The 21,493-nt window shown below is 44.5% G+C and overlaps 1 long non-coding RNA gene across 1 annotated transcript; it reads right to left on the reverse strand.

The window, feature by feature from the left end:
- Positions 1 to 1,572: 1,572 nt before the first annotated feature.
- On the reverse strand, positions 1,573 to 17,742 carry LOC117875583. Its single transcript, XR_004645292.1, has 3 exons — positions 17,433 to 17,742; positions 3,855 to 3,934; positions 1,573 to 2,274 (listed from the first exon to the last, which is right to left on the reverse strand). It is a non-coding gene; the product is annotated as an uncharacterized LOC117875583 (long non-coding RNA).
- Between the last annotated feature and the right edge of the window lie 3,751 nt (positions 17,743 to 21,493).

Genomic DNA, 21,493 nt, shown 5'->3' on the forward strand with positions numbered 1-21,493 from the left:
TTGACAGTTTTGACAGCGGCTTCTTTTTTGCCATTAGACTGGCCACGGTGCAGAGAGCCTGTGATATGTTCAGATTCTACTGATTCTGTAAACTGTGAAGTTTCCCAACCGGCATGCAGGTTCATTACCTGCAAGAACAGTCTCTGGAATTCCATGCCAGGAAAACAGAGCTTGGCAGTATTCAGTGTCACCGGCTGCTATTGTATTTAAGGGCTCTATTTCCCACTAATCCAAAGAGTAATTAACTGTCACAAAGATATGCTCAAGTTCCCGATAGACATAAATCCATGAGGCCTTGAAGAATCTCCAGTTTTCAGATATCTCCCTGGATCTGCATTGTGGCAGGGAGCAGCATGTTGCTCACAGCCAAAATGGCTCAGTGCCTCGGGTCGGTTGCCACAAAAAATAAAGGAATAAAAACTCTTTTACTTCCGATACCATATTAAAAGCTGATGTAAAGAGCCACACAGAGGAAGTCTTTTGCAGTGCACAGTAACAACAAAAGTTACTGGTCCTACAAAATCCATCAGCAATGCTACATGTTCTTGTGTGCCATATACTGGCACACTTTGTCTTAACTCTTTACTAGGGCTGTCAATTAATTGCAGTTAGCTCACGCAATTAACTCAAAAAAAGTAATCATGATTAATCACACTGTTATACAATAGAATACCAATTGTATTTTATTAAATATTTTTGGATGTTTTTCTACATTTTCAAGTGTATTGATTTCTTTTACAGCACAGAATACAAAGTGTACAGTGCTCACTTTATATTATTTTTATTACAAATATTTGCACTGTAAAAATTATAAACAAAAGAAATAGTATTTTTTAAGTCACCTCATACAAGTACGGTAGTGCAATCTCTTTATCATGAAAGTGTAACTTACAAACGCAGATTATTTTTTGTTACATAACTGCACTCAAAAGTAAAACTTTAGAGCCTACAAGTCTACTCACTCCTACTTCTTGTTCAGCCAATCACTAAAACAAACAAGTTTGTTTACATTTAGGGAAAATACCGCTGCCGGCTTCTTATTTACAATGTCACCTGAAAGTGAGAACAGGTGTTTGCATGGCATTTTTGTAGCTAGCGTTGCAAGTTATTTACATCCCAGATATGCCAAACATTCATATGTCCCTTCATGCTTCAGCCACCATTCCAGAGGACATGTTTCCATGCTGATGATGCTTGTTAAAAAAATAATGCATTAATTAAATTTGTGACTGAACTCCTTGGGGGAGAATTGTATGTCTCCTGTTCTGTTTTACCTGCATTCTGCCATATATTTCATGTTATAGCAGTATCCCAGCTATCCCAGGTCATCATGATGACCCAGCACATGTTTGTTTTAAGCACACTTTCACAGGAGATTTGACAAAACACAAAGAAGGTACCAATGTGAGATTTCTAAAAATAGCTACAGCACTCAACCCAAGGTTTAAGAATCTGAAGTGCCCTCCAAAATCTGAGAGGGACAAGGTGTGGATCATGTTTTCAGAAGTCTTAAAAGAGCAGCACTCAGATATGGAAACTACAGAACCTGAACCACCAAAAAAGAAAACCAACCTTCTGCTGGTGGCATCTGACTCAGATGATGAAAATGAACATGCGTTGGTCCGTTCTGCTTTGGATAGTTATCAAGCAGAACCCATATCAGCATGGATGCATGTCCTCTGCAATGTTGATTGAAGCATGAATGGACATGTGAATCGTTAGCACATCTGGCACGTAAATGTCTTGCGAAGTCAGCTACAACAGTGCCATGCGAACGCCTGTTCTCACTTTCAGGTGACATTGTAAACAAGAAGCAATACTTGTAGTAATACTGGGAAGTGGTCAAACTGAGTAACAGTGTATTATGCCTTGCATTGCTATTGGGCAAGAAGTTACACTGCTACATGAAATCAATGGGAGTTAGGCACCTAAATACTTTTGAGATCTGAGCCCAGATTCTTTCATTCCTACACAGTCCTTAATCAGGTAACACTCTACAGAAGTCAGTATACATTTTGCCAGAGCAAGGACTGCAGGATTTGGCTATCACTGAGCAATAATAATGTGCAAGTGGGCAATGAGCTACAGCATTACAGAAAGTACCGTAAGAGGGTATTTCTTGGCAGGGAGTAGCAGTACTAGCAGAAGCCTTTCTCATTACCATCTTCAGCTTGTAATCTGATTGTCCTTTTCAAGTTCCGTGTGATAAGGATAATGGAGTTTATCATGGCACTAGTCATTCATTTATGTTCAAGGAGTTCTGACTGGGAAAAGCTACAAATAAACAAGACACAGTACAGATAAGCAATAAGTAACAATTTTCCATGCGGTTGCTCTGTACATATTTCCACTGCAAAGATTGTTGTAAGAAAGAAATATGTCAACAAGAAACAAATAAAAACCTGGAACACAAAACAAACACAACAGCTCCTCTAACCCTGGGATCTAAGTTCACACCTCCTGAAAAGAAGAGATATGCCAATGGTCATTATTTCCACACTATAGACTGTATGACCAGTGATAATAAATCTCTCCTTTCTATGGTTCCATGGCACACTGGGAAGGGTAGGTTGGGGCTACAGATCCTAAGGAAGGAAGGGACATATACATAAGTGAAGGAACAAGGTAACCGCCATACTTTAATTTATGTAGAGAAAGTTATGAAAGCTCTGTGATTTGGACACATCAATTCTATCCATTCCTCCCTACTCATAGCCCTACAGCTATATAATTTGGGCCCTGTTCATCCAGCTTCTCCCAAATGCCTTGCATTCATTTATTTAAGGTCAGCATTAGCTTTTCCACTATTGACCTACTCTCTTTTTAGCTGCCATTATCAAATGTAGCACAGCTCAGAGTAAGGGGGTGATGCTAAATTTCAAAAAGATAGAGCCTGGAGGTCATCTCTCCAGTCTGTCTGGCATTTATACCACACTCATCACTAGTACAGCAGTGTCATGGTCATCATGTATTTTGAGTTGGTCTGTCTTTAGTACCTCTCGTGCAGGAGAGAAAATGAAGAAGGTGGTGATATTTTTGGGGGGGAGGAGGGTTGTTTTGTTTGTTTGTATTATTGGTAAAACCAGAAATCAAACAACTGAATGCTAACAGTCTTAATACCATCCCTCCTTTGGATCCAGAACATCTGTAATAGCAGGGCAGAGCCAGCAGAAAAGTTCAAAGGACCCTGACCTTTCTTCCTGTTTCCAGCTGTCAATGGGTACCAGAATCTCCATTTCTATAGCACAGAGCCCTCCTGACCTAATATGCATTCAGCATAACGTTTTTATTTATTTATTTCTGGATGTGACATGGAGTCCCGCCTTAGGTATCTCCATATTATCAGTCTATCTGCTTCAGAAAGTTGGAAGTCAGCCAGGACAGCATAACTAACATACCTCCTCTTATGACAAATGCTATAGCGTCTTTGACGACCACAAGACATCATGACCTTTGTTTTAGACTGTAAGCTTTTTTGAGAGAGGGCCCCAATTTTCATACATATTCATATAGCACAATGAGGCCCATGAGAGCATCAGCAATATAAACATTACTGATGCTGGATTTTAAAAACAAAAAAACAAAAATAGCACCTCCCACAGTATGGTATTTCACATTGTCAGTGCTAACTCAGAGGGAGAATTGACACCTACTGAATCATCAGCACCATATCTTACAGGGCCTATATGCTCCTCAAAGGTTATCCATACAAGTACAGCCCTAGCCCACCACTGCTTAACTTTTGAGATCTGAGAGGCTTACACCAAAAGCTAGCTAGGCAAAGGTGAAGCTAAAGACCCAAAACACCTATTCTTTACTTACTCTAATAAGATCAAGCACAGCCATGGAATTACCTGCAGCCAGTCTGGATGTACACATTTGCATAGGTGATCTGACTGGATAATTTTGTTCCAGATCTGGGTATGATTGATTTCTGAGGAAATAAGTAAGAGAAATGTAACAATTCATTGCATTACCTTTTAAAGCCTAGCATGAACAAGGATCTCTCTCATGTGTGTAACAGTGTTGGATAATGCACTGCAAAAATGTACATAAATTAAGATTGCAATTCCATCCTGGCATTCTGGCAATTCAAGCTTTACTCTTGGGATTTATGGTGTCACTTACTAGAACCCCAACACAGTATGACAGAGTCATTACAAATATCTAGTGATATATTATGTCATCCATTAGCTGCCTATTTTGGGTTTCTTGCCTTGACTTGTCTCATAAGTGTACATTAGAAGTTTTGATCAAAACAGATGGGCCTATCTTTCTCATGCCTTTTTCTAAGCATATCTCATGGGAGCTCTGTGTATCTCTGTTCATCTTCGTATAACTCTCCGACATAATTAACACTTTGAACATTGGCATTTTCCAGACTGTCAGCCAGATAAATGCTTAAGAGGACATAATACATGCACACATTCTCAGCAGTCAATTGCCAAGGTTTGGAACAAAGTTATCTTATAGATAAACCAGGCTATAAAGGATTCATGCTCACTACAATTCATTCATGAAATGAGTTCTTTCCAGACCTGAACAAAATTCAGCTTCTCTTAGCACTGGAGAACTCATTGATGGGAAGGATGTAGCCTCAAAGTTAAGACTGACACTATTTGTATATCAAAATCAGTCTTCCAGTAATAGGGTTTCCACTTTTCAGATTTTATTTTTCCAAGTCAGAATTTGTGATACTGCATTGTGAGTGATGCAAATGTGATCACCCTGTGACAGTGCATCAGTGCACAATGACAGTCGCATCATATTGTTGTGTGCTCAAGTAAAGACACCTAAAATAAACCTGGAAATAGGGCTTAAATTCAGCCGGAGCTGTGCGGAATGGAGCTCCGGTAAACACTTTTAAACCCACGGGGCAGAAGCCAAGAGCCCACCTCCCAAGGAGCTGAAACCCCAAACCCCAGCACCTCCCATGGGGCTGAAGCCCTGAGCCCCAGTGCCTCGTGAGGAGGGCCTGGGAAATACTTTTTGAGAATTTGAGCCCTGCGTGGAAATCCAGATTGTTGTTACAGAACATAGGAAAGACTCCAACGGAGACAGTCTCGTGTATTTCAGGATGGGTAGCAAGACACCCCACCAGATGGCCAAGCTTTATGCATGTAGCATCTTATGGTTTTTCTCAAGCTAAATGAGATTGCTCTGGGGAATTTCATGGCACAATATTTGCTCCTTTTTTACTTGGTCTTTCTTCTTTTCTTTTGGAGGAATCAGAGGAGTGATAGAAGAGTAGCTCTAGAACTGGGTAACTATTATTGTTATTAAGAACAAAGCCACAGATCTGAGCCCAGTGCACACATCTAAAAACATAAGAAAGGCCATTCTTGGTTAGACCAATGGTGCAGCTACCCCTGTATCCTGTCTTCTGACTGGCCGGTACCAGATGCTTCAGAGAGACTGAACAGAACAGGGCAATTATTGAGTGATTCACCCCTGCATTGTCCAGTCCCAGCTTCTGGCAGTCAGAGGTTTAGGAATACCCAAAGCATGGGGTTGCATTCCTGACCATCTTGGCTAATAGCCTATCCTCCAGGAACGTCTCTAATTCTTTTTTGAAGCCAGCTATACTTTTGGCCTTCACAACATCCCTTGGCAATGAGTTCCACAGGTTGACCATGCATTGTGTGAAGAAGTTCTTCTTTTTGTTTGTTTTAAACCTGCTGCCTCTTAATTTCATTGGGTGACCCCTGGTTCTTGCGTTATGTGAAGGGGTAAATAGCACTTCCCTGTTCACTTTTTCCACACCATTCATGATTTTATAGGCCTCTATCACATCCCGTCTTAGTTGTCTCTTTTCTAAGCTGAACAGCCCCAGTCTTTTAAAATCTCTCCTCGTATGGAAGCTGTTCCATGTCCTTAATCATTTTTGTTGTCCTTCTCTGTACCTTTTCCAATTCTAATACATCTTTTTTGAGATCAGGCAACCAAAACTTCATACAGTATTCAAGATATGGGAGTATTATGGATTTATTTAATGATATTATGATATTTTCTGTCTTATTATCTATTCCTTTCCTAATGGTTCCTAACGGTCTGTTAGCTTTTTTGACAGCCACTGCACATTGAGCAGATGTTTTCAGAGAACTATCCACAATGACTCCAAGATATCTTTCTTGAGTGGTAACAGTTAATTTACACCCCATTTTGTATGTATAGTTGGGATTATGTTTTCCAATATGCAGTGCTTTGCATTTATCAACACTGAATTTCATCTGCCATTTTCTTGCCCAGTCACCCAGTTTTGTGAGATCCCTTTGTAACTCTTCACAGTCAGCTTTAGACTTAACTATCTTGAGTAATTTAGTATCATCTGTAAACCTTGCCATCTCACTGTTTACCCTTTTTCCAGATCATTTTTGAATATGTTGAACAGTACTGATCCCAGTACAAATCCTTTGGGTACCCTTACCTCACTCTACTGTAAAAACTGACCATTTATTCCTACCCTTTGTTTTCCTATTTTTTAACCATTACTGATCTATGAAAGGACCTTCCCTCTTATCCCACAACTACATGTTTTGCTTAAGAGCCTTTGATGAGGGACCTTGCCAAAGGCTTTCTGAAAGTCCAAGTACACTATATCCACTGGATCACCCTTATCCACATGTTTGTTGTTACCTTCAAAGAATCTAGTAGATTGGTGAGGCATGATTTCCCTTTACAAAAGCCATGTTGACTGTTCCCCAATGTATTGTATTCTTCTATGTGTCTGATAATTCTGTTCTTTACTACAGTTTCAACCAGTTTGTCTGGTATTGAAACTAGTCTTACTGGATTTTAGTTGCCAGGATTGCCCCAGGAGTCTTTTCTAAAAATCAGCATTCTGTTAGCTATCCACCAGTCATCTGGTACAGAAGCTGATTTAAGCAATAGGTTACATACCACAGTTAGTAGGGCCAGGTCTATGCTATAGACCTATATTGGTATAACTAAGTCACTCAGAGGTGTGAAAAATCCACACCCCCTGAGCAATGTGGTTATATCAACCTAACCCCTGTGTAGACAGTGCTATGGCGATGGAAGACCTTCTCTCATCAACATAGCTACTGCTCTTGGGGAGGTGGATTAACTACGCCGATGGGAAAAGGTCTCCTGTCAGCATAGGAGGGTCTTCACTAAATTGCTACAGAGGTGCAGCTGCTCTGGTGCCTAAAGACAAGACCTAGTTCTAAAGTTTCTTCAGAACTCTTGGGTGAATGCTATCTGGTCCTGTCAACTTATTACTGTTCAGTTTATCTATTTGTTCCAATACCTCCTCTATTTACCCCTCAATCTGGGACAGTTCCTCAGATTTGTCACCAAAAAAGAATGGTTCAGGTGTGGGAATTTCCCCCACATCCTCTGTAGTGAAGACCGATACAGAGAATTCATTTAGCTGCTCCTCAAAGGCCTTGTCTTCCTTGAGCAACTCGATTATCCAGTGGCCCCACTATTCATCAGGTTTCCTGCTTCTGATATACTTAAAAAAAAGTTACTGTTAGTTTTTGTGTCTTTTGCTAGTTAATCTTCAAATTCTTTTTTGGCCTGACTAATTATACTTTTCCACTTGGTTTGCCAGAGATTGTTCCTTTCTATTTTCCTCAGTAGGATTTGACTTCCAATTTTTAAAAGTTGTGTGTGTGTTTTTTTTTGTTTGTTTTTTTGTCTCAAACTGCCTCTTTTACTCTGTTGTTTAGCCATGGTGGCATTTTTTGCGTGTGGGGTGGTTCTGCTACTTTTTTTTTTTTAATTTGGGGTATATCTATGGTATCAGCCTCTATTATGGTGTTTTTAAAAATTTCTCCACACCCTACATGGAATGAAGTCTGGAATGAAGGTCCCTTGATAGAACATAATAGATTTTTTTGTTGGGATTGATAGGTCAATGGCTCCATCTAGCTGTAAATACTTGATTTTCTTTTTAATTAAAAAAAAATGCCCTGTGAGTTAATTTAGCACCTAAAAAAAGAGATACCGTTAGCTACAGGTGGCTCCCATAATAGCTCTATAAATTTACCTCTAATCTAACCTACAGCTCCCCCTACTATTCTAGTACTGGGCTGCACATGGTGGCTTTGTTATTGTCGGCTTGTTTTTGAGTTTTCTGCTGATGTCACAAATATGTTATTATAGGGTTAGTCCTGAGCGCTCAGTTATGTACACTAATTTATTATCATAGGGTTGTTCATGAGCTCGCTATATACACTAATTTAACATTATAAGACTGATCATGTGTGCTGAGCTACTGCCTTTGATTCTCCCCTGCCCTTAACAAGAAAATAGCAGTGAAGTATTTGAAGTGAGAACACAACCTACAGACATATGCAAATTCAAAAGTACAATCAGCTACAAGGAGAGAAAGGCTACTAATGTACTAAGGATGTTGGAGACACAACAGTGCATACACAGAGAACCTTAGTTGCACTTAATACACTTCCCACAAACCAGCATAGGAGACGTGAAATCTGACATTTACAAAATGGATATTGCATGAACTCAGTAGTCCAGGCTACACTTAGAACCAGGGCATCAGAGCAGAGGCAACGCTCACTAAAGGTCTTTATGAGTGATTGATCATTTCACCAAAGAAGACATTATTGCATTTGGTGGAACAATGGAAATGTGACAGTTATGCTTTCTGTATGTGCAATTGGGGTGCAGTTCAGAGAGGTTTTTTTCCTTAAAGATGACATTTCAGGCATGTCACTTTCCTTCTCCTTCTGCAGACAGTGGTGCAGGATTCACTTCAGTCATGACGCAAAATCACTTAGAGACCTATAAACAATAGGACCTTTTCTCACCATGTCATCATCAAAGTCAGTGCAGAAAGGTTGAAATGACAACTCACTCTCAGTTAGAAATGTGCTTTTCCACAGTGTCATTAGCTCCCTCACACACCTCTGTCATTTTGGGATTCAGAACATTTCAGGATTTATTGGAACCAGAGGGAAGAGAAAATGAGAGGAGGAGAGGCCATGATTCCCGCACCTCAAATCTCATGCTTCAGACCTAGAAGATAATTGCCACAATGTTCAAGAAGAATTCCTCCCATCCCTCCCCTCACATTAGTAAGTGATGTGACAGGCAGAGTTGTAGGAAAGAGATCTTTATTAAGCCTGCTGGGAGACCAGTGTTCTACTCTGAGGTGTTGTTTGGGTGGTAGTAGCCAGCTTGCATTCCTGAGCCTGTAGTGCCACATCAAACTAGGTCCATCCTGAAACCTAGCTTTCTGTCTCCAGTTCCACTTATCATACTATATACGTGGGGCCTGATCCAAAGCTCACTGAAGTAAATAAGAATCTTTTCCTGCCTTTAATGGGCTTTGGCTCAGGCCCATAAACCAATGCCCACCTGGCTGGCTGCATTATGGGGAGTTTATATCTTCCTTTGACTCATCTAGGACTAGCCTTTGCTATCAGGATACCTGGACAGGGTGGTACAAAGGTCTTATCCCACAGTGCTGATGTGTCAGTTATGGACAGAACTGAGCCAAATTCAAAATTTCCATCCTGTGGGAAATGTCAAGAGTGAGGCCATTAGGAAAAACCCTTTTCAAGCCTGAACAGATGATGAACTGTGCTCTGAAATTGTATCCCTCCTTTTCACAGTGTCTCAGCCTGGAAGAGGACATAGGCTGCACATCCCATAATTCTCAGTTCTTCAGAGAAAATGGGAGGTGCATCTGCAGGAGCATGGGCCTGGGTCCTTCCAATTTTTGTCACTGCTAACAGCCACTCCCCTTCTTCCCCCTTAAATGACAGATCCAAAATGTTGATTAAAGGAAACTCTTGTTTCCCCCCCTCTACCCCAATCTCTTCCAATCATTTTCTCTCAACCCCCTCCCTGGTCCTCTCTCTCCTCTATCCCTTGCCCTTGATACTGTCTCCCTTTCCCATCTCCAACCTATTCCTCTTGGGATAGCGGCTAGAGCTCAGGTCCTCCTGAGAATATTTTGGATAGTGAGTTTGCAGGTGTCGCCTTCCAAATGCAGGTGAGCTGACAGCCCTACCATCCTGTCCCCAGCTCCAAACAGCTGCAATATGCAGAACCTAAACCAAAATTGAACAGATGTGATTGTGTCTGGGAAACAGTGCAGTTTAACAACAATGCCCCGTGTCAGTTGTGGAGCCACCACTTCTCTGCTGCTGACCCCTGTCAGCATAAGTGTAAGACACCAACCACCAAATGCAATCTTTCAGCACATCCTGTTATTACAAAAGCTCAGTTGGTGCTTCTGCTTATTATTACTCATAACAGTAGTGCATGAAGACCCCACTGTAATGAACACTGTACATAGTCCCTGCCCCAAAAAGCTAATTAGACTGAAGGTAGGAGAGGACCCGGCTTACAGACAAAAAGTGTCTTGCCTCGGGTACACAGTGGATGAGCAGCTGTACTAGAACAAGACGTTCAAGAACCCAAGCTGCCTGACTCTTTGGCCTGTATCCAGTTCATTAGACAAAGCTCTCTCCCACTGCCTTGTGATGATGGATTCTAAACTCCTAAAGGTCTCTTCCTTTTTACACACACATACGTGTTGGAGAATGTGACAATGTGAAGAACAGAGAGGTGCTAGCAGCGAGTGAGACAGTACTTTAAAACTGTGCTTCAGCCTCAGGACTTGTTAGCATTTGGGGTGCTAGGTACAGACAGGCTGCATAGAGTGCTAGAATTACAAAAAGGTAGTGGGGCTGGGTGGCTTTGTTTTTGTTTTTTCTTCACGTTGCATCAAAATCCATTTTTAGAATCAGCTTTTTGCACCTTTTGATTGTCAGTGCCCACAATCTGCCACCTGGACTGTGCAAAGTCTTTTTTTAAATTTTCTTATGCCTTGGCATCAGTGGTCCAGTCAAGGGTACAGAGAGTTTGGGGCAGATCCTGCTTCCACTGAGGCCAGTACCAAAACTTTTCACTAACAGGAACAGGATTGGAGCCATAGAGCTCAACGCTGGGTTGCCTTGCACTACATGACACTAGTGCAAAGTGACTGCAAACTGTGGCATCAGGTGCAGGGCAAGGCAATGGTGAATTGGGCACTTAAAGCTTATTTCCTATAAGAAAATGACCCTGTGTGCCCTTTCCAACAGCAATTGTATTAGCAGCTGTCCAAGACCTAAATGGCCTGGTTCCCTGGGAATACAGACTAGAAAGGGTAGGAAAAAATTCAACACATCAGAAAATGGAGTTTGCGAAAATCAACACATTGTGTGGCAATAGGATGATTGAATGAATTTTCAGTGAGAGTCAGTTGAAACAAATCATTTTGACTTTCCAGTGACAGTGTTGAAACATTTAGCTTCAATAAAATAAAAATGTTTAGTTTCAACTTTATAATTTTGTTGAAATTCATCTAAACTTTTCCATTATGTTACACTATTAATTTTGATATATTTACATACAGTATCTTTAATAATATATTTAATACTTTGTATTATAGTAAGTGTTTTGACGTTATTGAAATGAAATGTGTGGATGTTTCCACACGGAAATTTTTCTGAATATCCATTCTGTGGTAAATTTCAAAATGTTGACTCTTTGTTCCGATTCGGAACCAAAACAAGTTTCAAAATGTCACTATTTCCCACAGAACAGATTCCGTAGCTCTAGTACAGACCCATGCAAAAATATAACTTCCACAGTATCTGGCCCTATGGACCAAATATGGAGCATGTTTACACTAAGGTGAATCCAGAGTTACTCTGTGGCTAGGATGCTGGCTGAAGGCTCAGGATCCGTGGGTTCTATTTCCAGCTATACCACTGCTGTGTGACCTTTGGTCAATCACTTTCCCTCTGTCTGTTTCCATTCCCACCCCTTTGTCCACTTTATCTATTTAGACTGTAATCTCTTCAGGGAAGGGACTATGTGTTTATTCAGTGCCTAGCACAACGGGGCCTCAACTCAGCCCTTATGTAGCAATGTATTGAGCACATCCCTAACTTTAAAAGCAAGGGAGAAGTTCTGTTGAAACCAATAGGACTCCTCACGCGTAAAGTTTAGTATTTAAGTACGTTGCTGAATTGTGGCCTCTAAGCATTACTGTAAAACAGATAATAACTGATATCAAAATCCATCTGTATGTCTCTTCGCCTTCCTCCACTGCCTCTAGTCTCTCTCTTTTCTGAGTACCAAATTCACTGGCAAACTATAAAAATAAAGGGTAAAGACATGTGGTTTGTCATGTGATGACAGATACAATCTGTTGTAAGTGTCACTGCAAGACACCTCCTCAGCAGCTGACTTAATTCTTTCTCATATTTGCAGTTGCTCATCCCTGACAGCATATGTCTAATCAGCTGTGAGGGTCCCACCTCTGATCTCTCCACAGTTCCTCAGGCCAGTAAAATGCTCGAGAGTCAAATCAACAGAGGGGCCAGCCGGTGACCTCTCTCAGAGCTTCTGTGTTACAGCAGCTAGTAGGCCTCCATACAGAGGCGGCTTCTGCAGGAGTCTTATTGTACGTAAACAAAAGGGGACACTGCTTGGAAGGCATTTAGATCATTTTCCTAATACAGAGGACTGAAAGTTAAGAAATCTATGTTCTGGGCCCAGCTCTGGTAGGGAGTGTGTCTAGCTGTTAAAGCAGGGGGACCAGAAATTAAAAGATATGTCACTGCCACACAAATATGGCACAGTAGAACCTCAGAGTTACAAACACCTGAGTTACAAACTGACCGGTCAACCACACACCTCATTTCACAGGCACCGACTCCATGGGTGTTCCAGCTTAGCACCCACCGACAGCCAAGCTCCCCATCTTCCCCCCCCACTCCCGCCGATCAACTCCTCCCACTCCCTCCTGGCGCCTCCTGCATGCCGCAGCATGCATGAGGCGCTGGGAGGGAGGGGGAGGAGCAGGGATTGGGCATGCTCGGGGGAAGGGACAGAACAGGGCAGGAAAGAAGCGGAGTGGAGGCAGAGTGGGGGTGGGAAGAGGTGAGGTGGGATGTTGGGAGAAGGGGTGGAGTTGGGGCAGCATCTGGGGCTGAACGGGGGTTGAGCACCCCCAAGGAAAATTAGAAGCCGGTGCCTGTGTGCCTCATTTGGAACTGGAAGCATGCTTGTAGGAGAAGATTAGGAGTAGGAGCCAGGAAGGGAGAACAGAAGCAGAGGTGGGCAAAAGGTGGGAGAGAGTAGAAGCAGAGGGAGGGATGAGAGGGGTAAGAGGAGTGCAGGGGTGTATATGTGCAAGGGGACCATATATGGACAATCTTAATATTGCTATTTACTAATTTGGGAGTATTTGATTTTGCAATGTTAATATTCTTTAACATGGGGGGTTGTTTGTTTTTTGGAGGGGTTGAAGTTGGGGAGGGTGTTGAATGTAGTTTTTTATGCTTTTTAAAAAAAAAAAAAAAAAAAAAAAAAAAAAAAAAAACACCTCTATCAAACAGAAATGCTATCAGTTAACCATACTGACCTCAACTTGGAAGTCCGGGCACTACCTAACAGTAACTCCATCCTGTCTGCCTAAAGTCACTCTGGGGTTTGAACTGAATACAATATTTTTCTTCACTTCCTTAAATAGAACTGTTGAGCCCTGTTAAACAGCTGCCACGTTCCATCCCAGAGTTGGCTGCAGTTCTGCGGGTGACGTGATCCCTGTGTAGAGAACTCTGGAATCTTTGGGGATGAATGGCACTAATCTGATCTAGGTGTCACATACCTCAAAATTCAGGGGTGGTCAGCTCTAGGCTTTTTGATTGTTCTGATTGGCTTCAACAGCAGCTTTGTAAATTGATGGCTGAGACCAAAAGAAAATAAATGTCTCCTTTTCCCTTCCCCTTCTATACTCTCCCTTCATTCCCTCCTTCCCTGCCACAGTGTATGTGACAGCAGAGCTCAACCGGACCTTTCCTTCCACATGAATTGCATGCAAAAATATCACACTCAGAGAGATGAAGGACACACAGCGAGAGTGAGATGCAGACTGACAGGCCAGGGCTGCCAAACACTAGCTGCTAGCTAATGCCTTTTGAAGCAGGGAGATTTCACCGAGATAAAGGTGTTCTCCGCATGCCCAGAAAGAAGCAAACAAGTAAACAGCAACACAAAAACCATTCATCTCAAATTTGTTTTGCTGAGAGAATTCTAATAATGTTGATCTCAGGGATATGCCACTAGATTTCTGAAATGGAAGGGGATGTTAGAAAAATAGTCCTTTTAAGCAGCTGCCTGGTGTGCTCATTTTTTCCCCAGAGTTGATGCCACAAGGTAGTTTTTCACCACCTGACTTGTGCCCTTGGGCAAATTACTTAGTCTCCACAACCATAAAATGGGGCTAATGATATTTGTTTCTCGGGCACTGTGAGATGTTATGTGATAGTGCTTTGAAAGTGAAAAGTGATAGGTATTGGTATTTGCTCAGGAAATTTTTAGGTAATGGATATAACAAATCTCCAGTGTACCAACATTCAAGTCAATGGCTAGATTGGGCCCAATTTATCTAAGACTAATTTTCATTATTTTTAGTTTCACATTTATACGGTTTTAAAATTAAAATAATTGGGTGATAAACCAGATTCTAGAGGCTTGTACCTTACCTTGCCATGGACTTCTAATTACCCTATCGTACCTTAGTCCAAAGGAAATATGGGTCTAGGCAAAAGTTGCCTGTAGTGACAGGGAAGTGCCCTATGTGCATTCCTCTTTTGTGACATTAATAACCTGTTCTCAAGTACTTGCAGCACAAAGTTTCAAAGGTCAGGCAGTTAGCCAGTTCCCAGGTGTGACCAGTTACAACTGAAGTCAATGGGAACTGCAGGATCTCAGCTACCCTGTAAAACAAACACAAGGTCTCTCAAGTTTGGCAGCCAAATCAGTAGTGGAACTTTTAAAAATGTTGTACTGTGGGTACGTCAGCACCACAATTAAAAACCCGTGGCTGGCCCTGACTCAGGCTCCCAGGGCTCAGGCTAAGAAGCTGTTTAATTGTGGTGTAGACCTGTGGGCTCGGGCTGGAGCCTGAGCTCTAGGACCCTGCAAGGTGGGAGGGTCCCAGAACTTGGGCTACAGCCCAAGCCAGATGTCTACCCCACAATTAAACAGCCCCTTAGCTTGAGCCCCATGAGCCTGTGTCAGCTGGCATTGGCCAGCTGGGGGGCTTTAATTGCAATGTAGATATACCCTCAGTGACTTGCCTGAGGTCAGAAAGGGACTGTCAAGGTCAGGCCTCAGCAATTTCTAGTTCTTAGGGTATGTCTACACTGCAGTGTAAGCTTGAGCCCAGGCTCAAAGCTAACCCCTCTTGCAGCTAAACTGTAATTTCACTAATCCAGTGCTCAGATCCAGGGTCCCAGGACCCTGCAGGGCTGGAGGGTCCAAGCTCAAGCCAGGACCCAGGACCCAAGCTCAAGCCAGGACCCAGGACCCAAGCCCTATTGCTTTGCAGGGTTGCTGCAGGTCCCAGGAGTCAGCTGGAAATATCTGACAATTCCATGGGACAACTTCCTCAATTGCCTGCAATCCACTCTATTGCATCTGCAATCTACCCTATTGAAAATGGAAGCCTCCCCATTCCCCCCCCCCATTGGAGAACAGCAGCAGTTCAGGTCAGCATTAACCCATTCTCTTCTGATCATGGATGTGCAAGCACACAATAAGAGAGCCTCCTGAGTTTGCAATGGAGAGCAAACCCATCAAGCCTTTTGCAAATCAAGCTGCTTCTTTGTAATATGCAGGGCGGGCAGTGAAGTTTTCCCAGAATGCACCACAATCCTAAGGCTTGAGTGGCCACATTTCAGGGTGGGGGATGCTAGGGACCATGGGATATGGTTACTTTAGGGTTACCATATTTAACAAATAAAAAAAGAGGACCCTCCATGGGGCCCTGGCCCTGCCCATTTCCCACCCCAGCCCCGCCCCAACCCTGCCCCTTCCCACCCCAACCCCTCCTCCCTCCCACTCCCAGCCACGCGAAAAGGGCTGCCCGAGTGCTACCGGCTTCATGGTTTGCCGGGCAGCCCCCAGACCCTGCCGGCGCTTCCTCAGAGCAGCTGGAGCCCAGGAGGGGAAGCTCCCAGCCGGGGGCGCAGGGTCTAGAGGCTGCCTGGCAAGCCGTGAAGCCGGTAGCACTCGGACTTCGGGCAGCCCCCATGCCTCCGGACCCTGCACCGCCGGAGCCCGGGAGGGGAAGTGCCCGGCCGGCGGCTGGGGTCCGGAGGCAAGGGGGCTGCCTGAAGCCCATAGCGCTCGGCCAGCTCAGCTCTTAAACAGAGCAGCCGTGGGAGGGGAAGTGCCCGGCCGGCATTTTCTCGGACATGTTCGGCTTTTTGGCAATTCCCCCCGGACGGGGGTTTGATTACCAAAAAGCCAGACATGTCCGGGAAAAAACGGACGTATGGTAACCGTAGGTTACTTTGCCTCAGAGTTGCTCACTGCAGTGTGGACACCCAGGGCCAGCTTTAGGACCTGCAGGGCCTGATTCCGCAGTCTGGGTTTTCGGTGGCACTTCGGCGGCGGGGAGTCCACTCCACGTCTTCCGTGGCACTGAAGGACCCCCCGCCGCTGAAATGCTGCCAAAGACCCCGAAGCGGCCCCCCACCAAAATGCCGCCAGAGTGGACCGCCGCTGGGTGCGTCTAAGGTGCGGGGCCCTCTTATCTGTAGGGCCCAATTCTGGGGAATCGTTCTAAAGCCAGCCCTGTGGACACCAGAGCCCTAGGTTGAGCACAGGTTAACAGAGTCTTAACTTCGGGTTTAAATACAATGTAGATGCTCAAGGCCATGATCCCCTAACATGGGTCAGTTGATTTGAGTCCCCATTGCAGTGTAGACATACCCTCAGTCATGATTCTGTCTCTAATGTCTTGAAGCCTGATTCTCCATGGCCTTGCAGTGTATTTAGTCATTTGCCATACAGTATTTGTGAAAAGTGAATGCAAAGGAGATGTAAAATGCTATCACTTTAGAATGGCAGTGTCTGAGACCCATTTTGCATTGGTGTTTATGCCTGCACAAGGTGCAAGGGAGTAGAGAATTGAGCCCCTGGTTGGAAACACAAAGAACTTTAACTAGACATTATAGTTTGCCCATCATATTTGGAAATGTAGCTGTAGTAGTTTTGGGCCACAGTTCGGCCCTCAGCAGGACTGTGGGGTAGCCCACGGCTTTGCTACAGTCCGAAAAGAGCCCCGAGCCCCAATCAGGCTGGGGCAGTAATCACACAGTTAGGCCAATACCCAGGCCCTTAAGCAGGGACTGGGTCGGAGTTGGTAGCAGCCCAGGCCCTAGGCCAGGGCAGGGTAGCAAGCAAATAGTCAGAGGCCCAAGTCCTTAAGCAGGGGCTGGATCGGGGTTTGTAGCAGCCCCCAGCCTCTCTAGGCCAGGGAAAAAGGGGGGGAAGTCTGCCACCCAAGGAGTGGGAGGCAGGGGGAACGCAGGCCCTCCCACTCCACTGCATCCCAGCCCGGGGCCCTAGCAGCAACGGAAACTCACTGCTGTCAGTGGTGATCCTGGCCGCAACACACTAACATCAGCTCTGGCAGTGCAGCAGCCAGACTGGGGTCGGCTGACCCCAGGCTACTTCCACACTCCCCCTCATATGGTTCCTGGGCCATCTTGCTGTCATCGGTGCTCTCCACCAGCATTGGCTCCTCAGGGTAGTTGGCACGGGGCAGGCTTGGCCAGTCCTCCTCAGGGTACCTGGCACGGGGCAGGCTCGTCCAGCCTGGTGACTCAGCAGGCCTGTCGTGGCCTGCGGCTGTTTCCCAAGCAGGAGCTTGGCCACAGACATCTGCTCTCTCCGCTGGCCTGGGCTCCACTGAGCGCTGCAGGCGAGCTTTTATACTTCCGGGTCGGGGCCGTGACCTCGGAGGGGCGAGCACCTGACCCAGTGCCTCCGCCCACATTGGGATTCGGGGAGGTTCGGCCCTTAGCGGGGCTGTGGGGTGTCCCAAGGCCTCGCTACAGTAGCTCAGAAACTGGTCAGAGGGAGGGTGACAGGAGGAGCAGAGAAAGAGCATAGAATCAACTAGCAAAAAGCTCCTTGCTAGCATTCTTTTGCAAGACCTGATTGCCCAAAATCAGCAATATTTGACTGGGCTGATCACAGTTCCTTTTTGTGATTTATTAAAACTGAAGCTGGAGTGAGCAAGAGGGAACAGGATGTGGAATGCTAAAATGCAGAAGTGTCTTTCAGTGTCTTTCAGCATCTGCAAAAATCTTCCCTTTTGCTATAAATATTTGCAAAAACCAAAGCTGCCAGCAGCCCATGGGAATGTCCTGATTGTTTGGTTCTTTTTCCTTTTGCAACTTTTTAACACTTTTTAAATACTTTGAATACTGAATAACTTTCTGGATTTGGTATTTGTTACAATTTCACCTGCCCTGAGAGAGGAACTGCAAGTGCTTTAACAGATAGGTTGAAAGGTGGTCTTGTTTCACTGAAACACCCCTAAACAAGGAAAGCACACGAAAACAAACCACTGCTTGCCTATACTAAGATCCTACCTATAAATGAAATCAATTTGGTGAGTCATGTGGTTAGATGTTTGGCTGTGTGTGTGTGTTCTCCCTGTGTGCTGCCCCAGCTCTGCACAGTCAGCTGGCACAACAGACTTCGAGTGAACTGCCCAATGATCACAAGATCTGTTAAGGTACGAAGGCACCAGGCCACGTTTATTGTTGACAAAGCACAGTAATAGCACCTGGCAGACTCTACAAGGATACTAAGACATGTATGCCCATGACAATGGATGCAACTTAGTGAATGGCAGGACTTTCCATTTCTCCTTCAGCTGGACAAAGATACTTCCTCTGAGATAAAGTTTTATACCCTGATACAAACAAGTTAGAACTGCCTTTGACATATGTCACGGAGTCCCCGGGCGATGCTCTGGAACTGCTCCCCACAAAGCCAGTCAGGACTTTGGGGAGCCTCCTCTCCCTTGGAGCAGACTGTCTTCAGGGCAAGAAGCTTACACAGCTTCACCTCCTGGGTCTCTCCTGGGAGCATTTAGCCTATGCCCCTCCGTGCGCTTCCCACAGCGAGTCCGCCCAGGCGGGGTCCTGGGGAAGCCAGAGGTCCTGCATGAATCCCCACTTTGTAGTCAGACATGACTCTCAGGCAGCCAGTAAAGCAGAAGGTTTATTTAGACAACAGGAATACAGTCCAAGACAGGTCTTGCAGGCACAGACAACAGGACCACCCCCCCCATTAGGCATCTTGGGGTCCCAGGGCACCACAGCCCCCTTAGGAGGTCAGAGTCCTGTCTGCCTCCCAGCCATTCCACTAGGTCGCTCTGAAAACTCTCCCCCCAGCCTTTGTTCAGTTTCCCGGGCAGAGGTGTCACCTGGCCTCTAACCCCTTCCTGGGTTCTCATGTTACATACTCAGGTATTCTTCCTCACAGCCAGTCTCCCATCCCCCAGTGCAGACCATCCTAGCCACACTTCCCAGCCAACACTCACCATTCAAAGACCACATTAAGAACAGTCCCAGTTCGTCACAACATAGTTAGTCACTGTCCCCTGATGTGATTAGTTATTACCTTGTAGATGTTGGTTCAATTAAAACATTTTCATTATGTACTGTCATCCTGACCTTATCTTTTAGGAGGGGTCAGTGTGTTTCTGTAATTCTTGGGGAATGTTTTTGTACCATCCTTGATATTGGGGTGTTCTGGTACCACTTGATATTGGGATGTGTTTGCATGTGTACTCTGTGCTTGGAACTTCTTAGGAATGTGTGTTTTTGCAATATCAGCCCTGTTCTTGCCAGATTCTGTGAGCAGGTCCTGCCTCATACCAGGCCTCTGATACAAGAGCTTATGTTTCAGGCTCTCTTCCTACTACAAGTCAGTTACAATACAGTTATAATTTGTGGGGTAGATAAGACTTTATTCATACCTTGGACATGTCCAATTTTTGCAGGCCTGATGAAAAGTCAGCATGGTGCTGCGGAGGAATTGTGATGTTGGATGTGAGGAAGGGGCATTATAATTTACTTACACTATCATCCCTAGACAAAGGATGTGGAGGCTGTCTGTAATATTTTATAAAATGTGGTATGTCTGGCTGTTTTTTATTGTGTGGCTGCGACTATAGTTACATGGAGTTATTTCCAACAGTAGTAGACAGTGGATAGGCCAGAAAGTGGACAATAACTCTTGATATTCCCCATTTGCAGATATAGAAAAGGAGAAAGCAGGTGTCAATCCCTTTGAAATTTACCTCTGACCATGCTGAGTTCAACACCACTGGCTTTGTACAAAGCGGGGAAAATCCAGGCAGGAAACTACAGCAAAGAACTTTGGAGTGGATAAAACTGAACCCCTGGTGCTCAGGGGAGAGAGAGACACAGAGCTTTGCACTTTGTTTGAAAAAAGTCAGTTGTATGTCTCTGTGTTCCCAAAAGGAAGTCTTGCAGGACACCCAAGTTCAATTGGGCCCACTGAGCAATCACCGTTGGTACACGGGATGCTGCACCTCATCCACCCACCCCTAACAAGTGGGAGAATTGTGGAATTTCACCCCAGAGACGTGAAGGCACAGGGCTTGTCACCTGGAGCGGATGCACTCAGTGAGACTGAGAGAGGTCAAAGGTGCAGACAGCACTGAACTGGGACTCTATATGCATCATCATGTTGTTATCAGTGAGGAAGGGGCCTTCTTATGCCCTTTCCAGGGAGATAACCTGGAAAAGAAGGAAATGGTTCTGCATAAATGAGAAGCCTAGTCCAGGTAGGAAAGTTCCTGGCCTTGTTTTGTCTCCCCCGTTTCTCTCCTCTACCCTTTCTGTTGTCTCTCACCCTCTGTCTCATTCCCACTTTGTAGAGTGGCTGTATAAAGAAGGGCAAAAGCAAAGGTAGTTTCCATTTCAGAGTGTGGGATGGTAGTCGGCTTCATTGACATTCAATGGCTATTGCAATCAGAGCCTGATTTCCCTCTCATTTACATTGGCTTTATACCAGCATAACTTGGGTGCAGCAGAGTTACTCCTGACTTACCCCGGTGTAAGTGAGAGGAGATTCAGGCCCAAAGAGAAGCTCAGCAGGGAAACAACACAGGAATAAAGGGAAGGGGCAGAGGAGACGAGGGGGAGAGGGCTGTGAGCTTCCCCCCACCTCCGCTCGAAGGGAAGGTAATGGGGTGTCTTGCAAAATCCTACCCCATCCATGTCCTCCACTGAAATGTGCTTTTGTGACTCCCTATGGCAGTAGTTAGAGAACAGCAGACATTATCCCTGTGCCTGCTACAAAAGAAAGTCTCCCAGAGAGGCTATCACACCTTTCTCAAGTGGAGGAAGCAGACTATAATTACAAAAGACCATGCTGTATCAGTTCTTTAGTACTGTCTACGCTGATGCCAATTAACTCTATTGCACCTGTAGTGTAGCTCACAACAGGAACTCTGTGGTGTGCTTCGCAGTGAAGAATGCTATGAAATCCATGTATAACAGAGAAATGTCATAAGTAATCTAGTCATATTTTACATATGAGCCCGTGTTTGATATTGAATCTCTAATAAAGTGACATTGTTTCTTTAAGGGATTGTTGA

Source organism: Trachemys scripta, chromosome 3, assembly GCF_013100865.1.
Source record: "Trachemys scripta elegans isolate TJP31775 chromosome 3, CAS_Tse_1.0, whole genome shotgun sequence".
In the NCBI taxonomy this organism is placed as follows: Eukaryota; Metazoa; Chordata; order Testudines; family Emydidae; genus Trachemys; species Trachemys scripta.